This window comes from Limanda limanda, chromosome 2 (genome assembly GCF_963576545.1).
Source record: "Limanda limanda chromosome 2, fLimLim1.1, whole genome shotgun sequence".
Taxonomy (NCBI): Eukaryota; Metazoa; Chordata; class Actinopteri; order Pleuronectiformes; family Pleuronectidae; genus Limanda; species Limanda limanda.
The window spans coordinates 10,382,640-10,397,097 of record NC_083637.1 but is presented as its reverse complement, the minus strand read 5'-3'; the positions used below and the strand labels follow the sequence as shown (position 1 = coordinate 10,397,097).

General features: G+C 41.1%; 1 protein-coding gene across 3 annotated transcripts in view; it reads right to left on the bottom strand.

Moving 5' to 3' along the window:
• Positions 1-14,458, bottom strand: part of nr3c2 (nuclear receptor subfamily 3, group C, member 2) — a 74,328-nt gene that overhangs the window by 50,482 nt on the left and 9,388 nt on the right. The window lies entirely within an intron of this gene.

Sequence of the window (14,458 nt, the reverse complement as noted above, 5' to 3'; positions counted from 1 at the left end):
GTGAATAAAGTCGTCAAAACAACTTACTGTTCGGGATTAGTGAGTTTAAGGAGAAATTGTGGGGAGATGTCAATAACGCTTTATTAGACATCAAAAGAATCTCCCCTCCGCACAGACTCTCTGCGTCCTGCTCAGTCTGGTGAATTTGGATGCATTTATGTGGCGAGGCTTAGACTGAGCCCTGCAGTGAACAACACAGTCTGTCTGGCCAGTGAAATAGATTTGGGTTTCTGTTGTGTATTAATGTCCAGATGGACAGTTGTGGAGTAATCTGCAGCACTTCCTGCTCATGGCTAGGTAGAGCTATAAAACTGGGTAAATTAAAAAAAGGAGCATGAAACTAGTGAGTGGAACGACTGAAGTGAAAGAAAAGTGACGTATTTTTAATATGACTTCAACTGAAGATATTTCCATTATCTATTATTCCTACAGCACAAGAAAAATGTCTTATTTGCCCAAACAACAGTCCAAAACTCTGAGATTTATATGAATATTTTCACTATAAAAGACGTTTATGTTTTGCAAAGTTCTGCAAATCTGCAAAAGAAAACCTGTTAATTTCCATTGAATCACAGCAATAGGTGGATTCTCTCACGGGGGGCAAAGTAAATCTGTGTAAACCGTCTAGACAGCGCTGACCTTTGAGGGAGCGCAGAGCCAGATTGTAGCTTATTATACAGTTGTGCTGCAAAATCCACTTTTAATCCTCCACTGTTATATGAGAGTAAAGTGGTTCACAACAGAAGAATAGTCTGTGAACTGTTGTTGCTGGAACAAATACATCTTTCAGATAAACTGTGTGAATGTATTGTCATGTTAACAACCAAATGACTATTATTAAGGTTTTTGTTCATCCTTAATAATATTTGAGTGAATAAAATGATTTAAAATACTAGGAGGAAATTGAATTAAAGATGACAAAAACAGATTATTGAATTTGTTAATTGTGAATAACTGTTAATTTTGATATATTGTTTTAACACAAAATGGCTCATGCAGGGGTGGTCCCAGGGGTGGGACCAGGAGTGCACTGGCCCTAGCTGTAATTTGATTGGCCCCTGAAATCTCAGTAGTCTTTTAAAAAAAAATGTATGGACTAAATGTATGGATATATTCAATAATGTGTTTCTTTGCTCAAAACTTAAGAACTAACAGTGAACACGGAATGACTTAGATGTGCACCTTACTGAATAAGGACTTGTGCCCCCCCCCCCCCCCCCCCTGTGTAAATTGTGGCCCCTTTATGGCTCCTGTTTTAGAAAAATCCTATATCCACTACTATCAGTCAGAGGAAGATGATAATGGAAAGTTAAAGATTGGAATATATGTCCAACATATTTATGAACTCATACTTCACTACATATTTCAGTCTGATGTAGTCTGCAAACCCTGAAAAGTCAGAACAAGGTCCCTCCTGATCCAGTAGAACAGCAGCAGTAAACAGCCCATACAGTACAAGCTGCATCCACACAAAGTGTACAGCTCCACTATAAAATCAAAAGTGACTTGTGAATTCAGAATATCTGCGCTGTTACACCGAGAGCTTTTTCTAGGTCAAGTGAATAAACATTGCCATTCGTGCATACTTTTTTTTTTTTATGAGCAGCGGCAGACAACAACGGGGGGAAAAAGAGAAAAGAAAGATTTCCTCCAAAGTTTGCCAAGGCAACCTGTTTCGCTAACCCCGAACTTCTGGTGCGGAATGTAAAAGTTGAGCTCCTGCCCGCCTGTCAGGTTGCGGCGAGGACGGTGTCGATAAAAATGTTACATCGGAACTGACATGTTGGCAGTCGCTCCAACAAACCCCCTGCACTGTCATCCTGCTGTAGTGTCTCTGTGAGCTCACAGTCACCAAGACCCTCTCGCTGGTGTCTTTCTTCTGCCTCCTCCCTCCCTCTCCCTCCCTCCCCCTCACCCTTTCTCCCTCTCTAAAACCCTTATAACATCCTCCGGATTTAACAGCTTAAATGTCAGTCTCATGATATCAGTGCCACTCAGATTAAGCGCCTTAAATACGATGTAAATGTATAAATGTAGGCCAATGAGTGGGCACCATTCAATCCAATTAGCCATAATGAAGGCAGTCTCAAGGAATCTCAAAAGCAGTAATTTTCTTATCATGTTCTGTGGCTTATTGGCGACTACACGCCACAGACACACAGCCAAATACATTCTACCTTCATACAGAATGTTTACCTTGAGTCTGATTTTCTTTCTAAGTTATTTTAGTAGAAGCTATGAATTACCTGAAAGCATCAAAGGAATGTAAGAAAATAGCAGTTTATTTCAAAAATGTGTATGAATTTAGTAGAAAATAGTTTGCTACTGAAGTACTGGGATTAGCAAAGTATTTATCTTTGTATTTATCACTATATCCATGAATCTTTATATCTATCTATCCATGTATCCATGTATGTATCTACCTATCTACCTACCTACCTACCTATCTATCTATCTATCTATCTATCTATCTATCTATCTATCTATCTATCTATCTATCTATCTATCTATCTATCTATCTATCTATCTATCTATCTATCTATCTATCTATCTATCTATCTATCTATCTATCTATCTATCTATCTATCTATCTATCTATCTATCTATCTATCTATCTATCTATCTATCTATCTATCTATCTATCTATCTATCTATCTATCTATCTATCTATCTGTCTATCCATCCATCATGGAGAAGTGAAAAATATTGTCGTTTATCAGTTTCAGTTTATTTTGTAAGCTCTAAGCATGTTGGCCTTTTTCTCTGGTGTGCTTCAGGAACTGGTTTATTATAATCCATAATACCTACAGAAACTTAAAACTATGATGACGAATTTTTTAGAAGTTATTCAGGAAACAGACATGATATAATTTACTAACCGTGTTGTTCATGTTACAGTGTCATTTACCAGAGAATCTGTCAAACTCAGCCAACTCGGGGTCATTGCATAATGCTGCAGGTTGAGCCAGGTGTAACTGGTGATTCCACTCCAGCTATGTTCGTTTGTTGTTTGTTGGGAACCAGCTGCAGACTTTTCCTTTTCTTTCACACTAGGAGGAAGACATGTGTGTCTGCAGGTGTCTCAGAGGTGAAAGAACGATGTCTGGCACTGATCAGGAAACCCTGATCTGATGCAGTGTCCCAGGAAGTGACCAAAAAGATATTTGTAAATGTAAAAGTAGAAAAAGCCCTCTGGTGCCGCAGAGTCAGGTAATGTCTTAGAGTGACACTGGTTTCTGTTAGGATGAATGTAAGGCTCCCAACTAGGCCAACAAACCTGCTTATGTAAGTAACTATATAAGCATTATTTCTCACCTCTGCCCAGGAGGTCATGTCCTTGTCTGCAGTTGTTTGTGTTTTTGTCTGCTTGTCTGTTAGTTAGCAGGAAAGATTACAATACAACTTGCTGGAAAGAAGTCATCTTTGTACCTGAACCAAACTAAATCTGGTTTCATAGAGCAGTTCTCTTATTCAGGGACTAAATACAAGTTACCATCAAAACATCAATTATTTCTAAAACCCATTAACATATATTGGTGAATGAGGAAGGACTGTTTCTGTCCTTCCCCGAGACAAAAGAGGGATCTTCACTTTAATGATTGTCCTCCACAAACTGACATGTATTTCTGTAAAAGGTGGCAGGACTTCTTCCTTTTATTAAACATGCACCGGTTTGCAACTGTTCCACACCTGCTTATTCTCTCTAAGGTGTAGTTTGGACAAATACATTTGGTTTTAGGTTCATTTGAATTTAAGTGATTTCTTCTTAACACTTTGATGCACATGCCAATTTATATACAGGAGCATTTCCAGTTTGTGTGTGTGTATGTGTGTGTGTGTGTGTGTGTGTGTGTGTGTGTGTGTGTGTGTGTGTGTGTGTGTGTGTGTGCCGCCTCTGCCAATGGAGGCCTTCAATTCTTTTAGGAGAATCAAATATTAGTAGGCCGCATTGATTTTGGAACAAATTTCTACGTGCTTGTGCGAGCGCCGTCTTCCTGCCAAGTTTGTCTGGTCTGTCTACTCACTCTTCCTTTCCAAGAAGCGGAGTCACTTCTCTGGGCTCTTTGTTCGATGTGCAGAGCTGCGATCGCTCTGTGTATCACTTTCTTTTATTGTCTCTTTGTAATGATATTAGAGGAGGTCAGACCCAGATAAAATATAGTTAAATCAAATATCTAGCATTTTAACAATTGCTCTGGAGGCGTGTTTCTGTTTTTTTTTTGCTGTATAACTAAATATTTGCCTGCTCTGCCTCAACTGGAGCGACTGAAAACCAGACTTTGGTTAAAACATGTTCAATCCAAGACTGACGGTGTAAGTTCAGAACAATGTCTCTTATGTTGATGGCTGCCAGCCAATAGGAAAAGATGACAGGAAGGACAAGAGTGTTTACCTTTCATTGTGTCCTCCCTTCAGGCAAAGTGTACATGGGTTTTTATTGGTTCTACACATGCACCCAGGGAAAAAACCAACAATTCATTCAGACAATTTGAATTGAGCCTCATCCCCTTGTAACAAATGCAATGACTCGTACTCAGAGAGAAACGTCTTTTTTCAAACATGGCGAATAATCTAATTTTTCTATCATTAAAAAAAAAGAAGAGCAGAAGTTAAATGAGGTGTGGGTTGACGTGTGGGGATTAATTGTGGTCACGTGGCCCTTTATTGAGACGTTACACTCGGAAAACTGTCATCTGCGATGCGCGATATAGAATAAATTGAAAGGGTACTTAGACATGCCTCTTCCCTTTGCCCTTTTGTTCCTCTCTCTCTGCTTATCTCTGATCATCAGCTCTCCCTCCGTCTGTCCATCCGCTGTGCAGCTCTGTATCCGTCTCCGCCGCGCTGGCTCTTTCCCTTTTAATTTATTTTTACTGTAAAACTCAAGATTCTCAGAAGGACTTCAGTGCTTTAATTTGATGTATAGCCTCAGTACAACATGGCAATGACGCCTTATCTAAGTGGTGTGCATATACATACTTTTACTGTAGAATTCTATACTTTACAATGCTGCCTTTATACGCTGAATCTGATCATTTCAAGTGAATGAGAGACACTGTCAAATAAATACCACAGCAGTTCCGAAGAAAGAGTCTTCCATCATTTTATCATGTGGCAAAATCCTTTGGTTCCAGTAGCTCCAAGACACAGATCTACATTCACAGTACTTTGTTTGTCAAGGACACACATAATTCTATCATTGCTTACGCCTCGGAACATAAACTCTGCTCCAGCATTTATGAAATCTTAAGTGAGGATTTCGTGGATTTGTTGCGTGTGTACTGTGTGTCACGCGTTTGCAAGGTGATGTTTTGCCGTCATTCAAAATTTTCCGCTTTGCTTTGCACGTACTTTTCTCACAGTCACACTCGCTGTCACTGTAATGTCACTTTATAGGGGCGAGAAACATTAGCAAACTAAATAACCCGTTGCATTGTGGGGGAAATGGATCGGTATCATGGTTATAAACAGGCAAAAACTAAACTGACGAGAATATTTTCCACCACAATCTCGATTTAAACTAGCTCATAATTTGATCATAATGACAGAAATTATGAAATTATTACGTAGTCTTTTTGGCCTCTACAGCCGTCATACGCACTTTCAATATTGAAGGAAATTCTTATCGAGCACTGGAACAAAGGAACAAGGGATTTCTTTATTCCTTGTCAATATGCCGCCTCACTAACTGGGTCAACATACCTGTGGAGGTGTGGTGACAGTGTCAACACAACTTCATAGAACTGACAAACATGAATCTCCTCTTGGCACGTGTCTGTGGAGAGCCTAGTTTGCATACACTGCAGGGTTAACAGAGGTTGGGGGCGGTGGCAGCTCCACGCTCGGGGGGGACGGATCAGATCAATTACCCGATCCATCGATAAGTTGCGAGCAGCAGCCGCCCGGCACTGCACTGGCTGTGTGGATTAGCTGAATATATTCCCTTTTAATCAGAGCCACCCCGCGACCTTTCATCAATGCCATCTTCCCCCTGACCAATGAGGTGTGAAGAAAGACGAGTTGACAGGTTTGAATGTCCTTCAGTGTCTGTCCTGTATCATTACCCATCTCAAAATAGATCGAAGCCGTCTAAAAAAAGAAATCTGTTGTCATGAACAGAGGAGTTCTGAGCCCTCGGACCAAGAGGCGCTGAATTGTCGGTTTTAGTCAAATTTTGTGTGAAAATGTATTTCCCATTTTTCTTCCAAATATAATCATTCTTAAACACACACATATTATTACAGATTTTTAGTCATTTTAGGTACAACCTCACAAAAGTTAAAGGTTTGTAATTACTTAACATTAGTGTTATTATTCAGGAGGGGCACAGTTTAGTTGTGTACTGTACTCACGTCTATCTAAAATACAGTAAATACACAACTGAAAGATCAACATTTACACAAAGCAGCTATGTTTGCGCACAAGAGTTGATGCATGTGTGTGTGTAGTGTGTGCACCCCCCAAAGGGCACCGAAAAGCCAAAAGGAAGTCAACTGAGGGGGAATAACTGAATCAAGCAGCCCACAGATGTTTGTTAAATACCACGAGACAGAAAAGACGGGACAGAAACTGTTGTGTGGACGTAGTATCTGGGAAATTCTGTCTGACCACTCGTGAGCATACATGAGACAAACGAGGATCTAAATCTTTGGATCCGTGTCAGTCTGCGTGTTGATGTAAACTAGGCATCAGGAGGACTGTAAAGCTTTACACAAACACCACCATGAAACATTTGGCACGGATGTGGAGGACACAAGTTTACCGTGGTGCAGCTCAATAGAAGATAAGAGGTTTAACAACAGAAGTAAAAATGATTCGAATATGTTCGACGCAAACTGCTCCACATTTCACAAAGGTGACGATCTGTACAGAAACCAGTGGTTGATCTTCACAAGTGTTTGTGCCTTTGAATATTCCTGCAAACAGCCGTCAGTCCTCATAAACAAGCTCCTTCGTAGTGAGTTTGGACCATAAAGTGAATATTTATTCCCATCTATTACCAGCAGGACGGTGCGTCATGATGAGAGAGCACATCCAGCAGCTTGTACAGCGGCCGGGCCTCCGGGCTGCAGCTCTGCTGAGACTCTGCACATGTGACGCGCTCTCATTTTCAACCCCATTAATCTGTCGCGGGGGGGGTTGGAGGTTGGGGTGTGGTGTGGTGGGCAGAGGGGGGGTCGCGTGTGAAATGTGATGCAGTAGACTGAGCATTTGACTCAGCGTTTCTCTGTTGCATTTCACCTATAGGGAGTGCGTAAATTGTGTGGGCATCGCCAGGTGCAGAAGTGAAGATGCACCTCCTTCCTCACACTCACAGCACCGCTGATGAACTGGGGCACAGATTATTCTATTCCTCTGAGATCTTTAGTAGAAGCTTGCAGAGCTAATACACAATAATTGTAATTTAACAACTTTAGCCTGCAACGATTAACCCAAAGCAATCCTACGTTATTCTGCCTCACAATGGCCAGTGAGGACTTTGTAGGAAAGTGTTGTAGAAATTTCTGAAGAGAACCATTTTAACTATTAAACTGAGAATAATGTTCAACTAACCTCTGAAAGGTAAATGTGGCATACGTCACCTGTAAATAGAGGCTAACGTAACCAGGTCACTTTCAAAGGGTTCAGTTATGTCAGTAAGTATTTATACCCAAACAAGTCAGACTGTAGAGGCCAAAACCTTCCACGTAGAGACACTTACTCAAGGACCAGTCTTATATTGTGGCTGCTTCCTGGCGGGTCAGAACCAAAACACTGATTAGCTCTTTGGCAAACACACAAAAGCAAAGTCCATCCCATCCAATGACACAATCTCTTAGCAGATCACTAGTCTAACTACTAATTCAAGGTCGATTTTCTTAACACAAAATCCACTTTCGCAAATATTCCTGAAGCTTTGGACGTTACGGTCTATTTCCGTGATTCTTTTAAAATGTTTAATCCCACTCTCTCTAGGAATTGTGTAACTGGAAGCTTACAGTGTGCAGCCTTCTAAAATACATGAATCAATCACGATTAGTTTATTTTCAGCGACTGCTCTTCTATACTCTTAGTCTAATAGCCCATCCAGTGTAATCACCAGAGGGAAATCCCTCATCCAACACTCGAGAGTATTTGGCCCTTAATTCATATTGCATGAAATGAGCATGCAGCTTTGTTCGCAGAGGATGGAAGAAATGCCATGTTGTCAGCAGAGCTTGTCTAATACAACCCACAGATGGGACCTTTAATAACTAATGCCACGGCCAAGAGAACAAGATGACGACAAAATGGGACCTCTACCGTATATAGGACGGATACTTTCAGTACGAGACACTTAGTGAACTAGTGACACGGAACATTTCAATATATGGGGCAGCGACGGGGCTGCCATCCTGCTGCACCTGCTGATACTGTAATCCTCACAGAAAGACCTGTTTTAATCCCTCCACTATTACACTGAAATTATTGAATCGGGTGTTTGTAATAATGGTGGAGGCAAAGGAGGGAGTTAGGAGAGGTTGGCCTCGCGCAATCGTACCACAAGGTTTAGCATGTGTTTGTTAATGTTACCATGACGATGACCATTCGAAACCACCAGTGCGCTTCTGGTGCTGCTAGTCATGAGGCCAAAACTATGATCTGAAAGACGCTAAAACGCTGTGTAGAGAAAAGAGGAACTGCACAGTCTACTGATAACTCCTCTTTCTAATTGCACATTCTTTTGATCAATAATTAATTTTAATAAAAATACTAATTATTGTACCTCTAAAGATGTATTTTTCGTTGTAAAACTACAGAATTGCTCTACACTGACTGTTGGCCCCTCATACCTATGACAGACCAGATAAAGATGTCCCAGTTTAGTCCGAGACATATCTCGTGAGAATCACTCCCTGGTTAAGACTTCATTTAATGAGGTTGGTACCTGTCTGATGTCAATCAAAGTTTTTCTTACTGCCAACAATTCATTAAATATAATCTTTAAAAGTGGCGGGACGATTGGGTGTGAACTAGCTGGGTCACTTACCGCAACACATTACCATTGACGTTGTTAATGTTCCTGCTGTCACATGTGCATCAATTATCTAAAAGTCTAAAAGCATATAATGAACTGAATTCAGAACAATTAGAAAGTCCAACGGAAGTTTTATGTTCTATGTTGTATATTCAGCAAACAACCTCCTCAACAGGCAGATAAACATTTTTTATCATTAAGTCAAACACTGTAAAAATCCCTGGTAAAATGTCAACTGTTCAAAGAGATGCACTGAGGTGTAGTCATGTGTCTCATGTAATACGGACATATGACTAATGAATGGAACTTCCATGTGCATGCGTTTGGATAATGAACTGACTGTACTCCTACGTCACCACAAAGGCGAACCAATGCAATGTGGGTTAGATGCATAAGTAGGTCATCACTACCAGTTAGACTGCGACTGTCAACCCGTCCACTCAAGCATGTTGGCATCACACCTGAATCAGGAACCTCCTCCTGCTGAGCCAGAGTATACCACGAGGTGCACGACACTGAAACCTGAGCGAGTGACTGTGATTGCAGTGGAATGGAAGAAAGATCATAAGGCCACATTCCCACCAACTCAATGGAAACGAGGTGCGGAGGGGGGGGGGGGGCTTCTCCTCAGGCTGCAAGGACCAAACTCCCCAAAACCAAGTTTAACAAAAACTAGATCTGCTCTCAGCAGAGCTCAGACTGCTGCCAAGGCCCGACTGTGCCCTGCAATCCAATCATGCCGCAACAAATTGTACACACTCATAGATACCAGTTGTCAAATGTCTGATTAATTCTAGTTCTTTGAATTATTCCCAAGGAAATTGGTGAATACTTCAGAGAAATGCAGCGATTCTTCCCTGACCTACACTGCATCCTTCCACCAAACTACGAGGTGATTCCAAACACACACAAAAATAACATTTGCTAAAACTATGTCGCTTTAAGCCCATACGCCCACTACACCGGTATCATATATATCAACAATAAGTATAAAGAATATAGATTCCGACAATTCACAGGCCAGGACGTTGCCTCAGGTTTTAATTGTGGTTGAAACATCATCATATTCATAGAAGTCATGGTGTCAGGCCTCAAATTGATAAAACACTGAGGGGACAGTGGTGCTGGAGAATAATCAACCAGGAGTTTAGTTTGCAGATTGATACGTAGATCCAGGACTGATGTAAGTTGGCTGAGGTGTTGTACTACGACAGTGAAGCCCCCGGGGAGGAGGGCCAACCTGCAGCCATGTCTCCTCACCGCAGCTGGCACGAGATCTATCGAGGTGAATCAACCCAATTAATGCAGAACTTAATCAGGCAGGGATCTAGGTCGGCAGGATGTAATGTTCTTGGGAGAGCAGGCTTACATTCGGCATAATGTTGAAGCAACATGTCGTTAAAGTGACAATGTCGTGTGACCGTTTATAGACCAAAGCATTAAGTTATAACATCTGGTTGATTTGAAAAGTAAGATAATTGAGGTGCCGAGAGACAATGACACATGATTAACCTTAATCTTAACCTACATTATCTTTTCTCGCCATCCTTCATTAACTAACTCTGAGATCATCTCTTCGTTTGTGGTTCGACACAACAAATGAATCGAGGTATGAACATGCTCATCCCCTCCTCTGCTCACAGGATAATATTACAGCATATTGGTGCATTGGATTTTTCGATTTTCCTCCAAGGTCCGGCGGCTGAGCTCGACTGTGGATGAAAGAGAAAGCTCCTTTGTGACAGTCTACAAAATAAAAGAAGTCCAAGACTTTCTCCCTTTCCGACACAGAGTGTTTGCTTGTGCATTTCCCAGAACTGCAGACAGTACTGAGGTGATGCCACTACAGTGACCCATCAAAAATCAGTGGCTTTCTGCTGAAATGAGCTAATTACCTCCACTGAGGAGCTTGTCTGGTCACCACTGTTTGTTTGTTTGTCAGGTAACAGGATTATGCAAAAACCAAACTTGGTGGAAGGATGCAGTAAGAACCCATTCGATTAGTAGACGTGTACCATATGCTGGACTTAGGTTTTGAGCTATTTGAAGGAAATAATTGTTGTACAATGCTAGATTTATGCATTTGTGTTGTTTTTTTAGGTAAGATTGTCAAGGTGGAAAGTAAAAGAAGTTCTAGAACAACATTCTATGTATGTTTTTGTATTTTACAGGATTTAACCTGAGCTTGGCCATACAACAATAAAATAAATCATTACTTCCATACAGGGTTAGAAGAACAGATATTAGATATATGCACTGGAATCGGTCAGTATCAGGAATGGAAAAATCTCTATACTTTTTTTTTTACTTCAATCTGTAGTCCCACTCTCAGATCTGAGTATTTGACCATTTTCAATACTACAGTTGGATTTTGGCTAGTACCAAAAGGGTTTTTCAGGAGGTCTTTGATATTTCTCACTAACACATTGTAGGTGAATGGAATTTCACTGTTGCTAATCCTCAAAAGATGTTGCCAATAGTGTGTTTTTTTTTATAGGGTCTAGAAAGAATTTCCAATGAAAACTGTTCACGATGATTGCTCAGAGCAATGGAGACATCTGTTCTACCTCTGTTCTACCGAAACTATTTGCACGACCAGACACAACATGAGGTGACGCAGAAACAAGTGCTGTGTGTGTGTTTGTCTGTGTGTAACTTGAGAATGCTGACCCTTTCTTATTCCCCTTTAATTATGAATTTCATGTCTCTTTTTTCCGGAAAACAGAAAACATATTGCGTTTCCTGCCAAACAAGTTTACCCCTTTTTGCAGCATCAGGCAACCAGAGTGATCGGTGTGATACACAGTGATGGTGTCTTTTTTCTTCAACTCACCACTCGATCCTTGGGGGCCTCCTTTCACCGGCTGGGTCAGTGTGCCACAGAGCTACATACATGATTTGTGTGCTTGTAGAAGCCATATCCTAAATCACAGGGATTCCATAGGAATGTGTTTTATGGATTTGACTGACTGCTTGACAAAGATCGCAAATCATGTGTCTTCTCCCCACAGCAGCCAGAGCTGAGGAGACAGCTAGTGAAAACGCTTTCTCTAGATCAGTGACATAATTCCCCCCAAAATTACTATACATATTATTTTTTACAACATTTTAAAAGCTAAAAGATGAATGATGTATATTTGTATGTCAGACACATGTGACATTAAACATTAATATGGACAGTGTGTACGTTGGAACATATAATAAGAGTTTGAGGGCCTCAAATACTATGGAATGGAGTGTTCTTTTAAAGGCTTACCCAATTTAGATGAACCTATCTTATAATTGGACCTAATAATTAAAAAACGGCAGCAGAGCAAATAGATGCATTTGCTGGAAAAGGGGACATCACAGAAATAATAATTATGAGAGTCACTGCGTTAAAAGGCTCCAAACGGTTTAGAAAAGCTATAAAGAGTTTAGACTTCATAGTTTTTCCACTCGCTTCACGGCTCATTTCTCACCGTTTACTCTGCTGTTTGGTCATTTGTGCCACGAATTAAGTTAAAACACGTTAAGTTATTGAAGTTTAAAGTCACTGTGGGCTGCAGCAATTTTCTGAATCGCAGGCTCTGTTGACACACATGTGCCCATGGATTTGCAGTGTGTGTGTGTGTGTGTCTGCGTGTGTGTGTGTTTGTTATGTAAAAGGGTCCAGAGTGACACACAAACACACACCCTTCATTTCAGTTGAGCCAAATATGTATGACCTACTTCGGGAACCTTTCAAGCTGAAAAGAATTTACATTTCTTTTCCGAGTGTCTTCCTTTATGGCGTCCGTTTCCACGGAGGCATTGACAAGACAAACAGTGGGTTTTTAAATGTAAGCACTTTGGCATTGAATACTTTGGCAAACTCTAATTAAACATGAATGATAGAGCCGGGCCTTGTTTGCTCGGTCAAATGTATCAGGATACCGGAGGAAAACAATCCCGAGCCGGGTGCGTGAGTGGAGATACAGAACTTTCTCTCTGCATCCTCTCCACCAAAACTGAAATATAGATCTTGTTGCTTTTTATAGCTCTGAATGAATAATACTCTCCAGATGAATGAGACATCCGCCTGTATTTAACCCAAACAAACAATCCTTTCTTAAATTTATGACAGTGGAAATAGGCTCTTATGACTAGTTAATCTCTGTAATTTGTGATTTAATATGCACATGTTTCCGTGCAATCACTCTACTGGATATTATTGATCCCGGCGTGCTGCTGTATCCTCTCGGATGACGCTGCGTTTCTCTCGGGCTCTCCTCGGCACAAAAAGCCACCAACAAGCATCATGACTCATGGGATCTTTTCGAAACCACTTGTGTGAGATGCTCAAGACTTCTTGCCTGTTAGGTAAACAGAGTAGTCCGTTCACAAAAGGCCGCCATTCAGCTACAGTACCGCACAAAGCAGCACGCTATAAAAAATCAGGGCATTCATCGCCACAAAGAAGCATCCACTATGCTTTGTTGCAGCTCTGGTATTCAGTTTCCGCCTCCTTTATGCAGTTTGGTAATGACCTCAGCAACAGAAGGGAATGTCAGCGGTAGGTAATTGAGAGTAGATCTCCAACTCCAGGCCCGGCCTAGCGGAAATCTAGCCCTCTGTCACCAGACTGTGTTTCAGGAGGAGGTTCAAATGAGGACAAGACAAGCATTCAGATCCCAGGAGCCCCGGCCAGCAGTAACCACACTTTTATTGGGGTGTCAAGTCTGGACTAGAATGTGTGCTGTTGTTGTTGTTGGCGGCCATGGCGGAGGTGTTGTGCGCTTGTGTGTGCATGCGTGTATGTGTGTGTGTGTGTGTGTGTGCGTGCGTGCGTGGCTCTGCGTGGGAGAGGCAGAGTGGAGACTTTTGCAGGGTTTCTCCTCTGTGCAACAAAAGCATCCGATCGTTGTGCCACGCTGTATCATCCTGGTTCTTTTCAAAAGATAACAGCCACTGCAGGCGGTTCTGCTCCTACGCTCTCGTAGCACAAGGTAAAACAAACGTCCATTCATGTGCCCACATGGCTTTACCTTCTAAGATCACATTACTGGACATTCAGATCAGATCTTTTTTATTTCCTCCTGCTCTGTATTTTAAATGTTTTTATTGCTGCATTATGATTTCATATAGCTTTCTTGTAAATGTAACATCTCACAAATGCCTTGGGGGAATTTCATCAAATGTATTCTGGTGTATACATAAGTACATTCAAGGTTTGTATTTGTAAAATATTTGAGGAATAATGTGTAGCTTTTAAATTTATTCTGTTTACACAGTATAATCGATTATTGTTTTGGAACTGGTAAATGTTTCTGTATTTTAGTGACTATATCTGTAAACAGTGTTTGTGTAATTCCTTTTACAGCCAGAAGGGGGATGCTCAAGTTCCGCATCTCAGGTTTATTTATCTTTCATTAAAATCGCGTCATCCAGACCCCTCATCTATGAATACTGGACACTCAGAATCAAATCTAATCATGCACA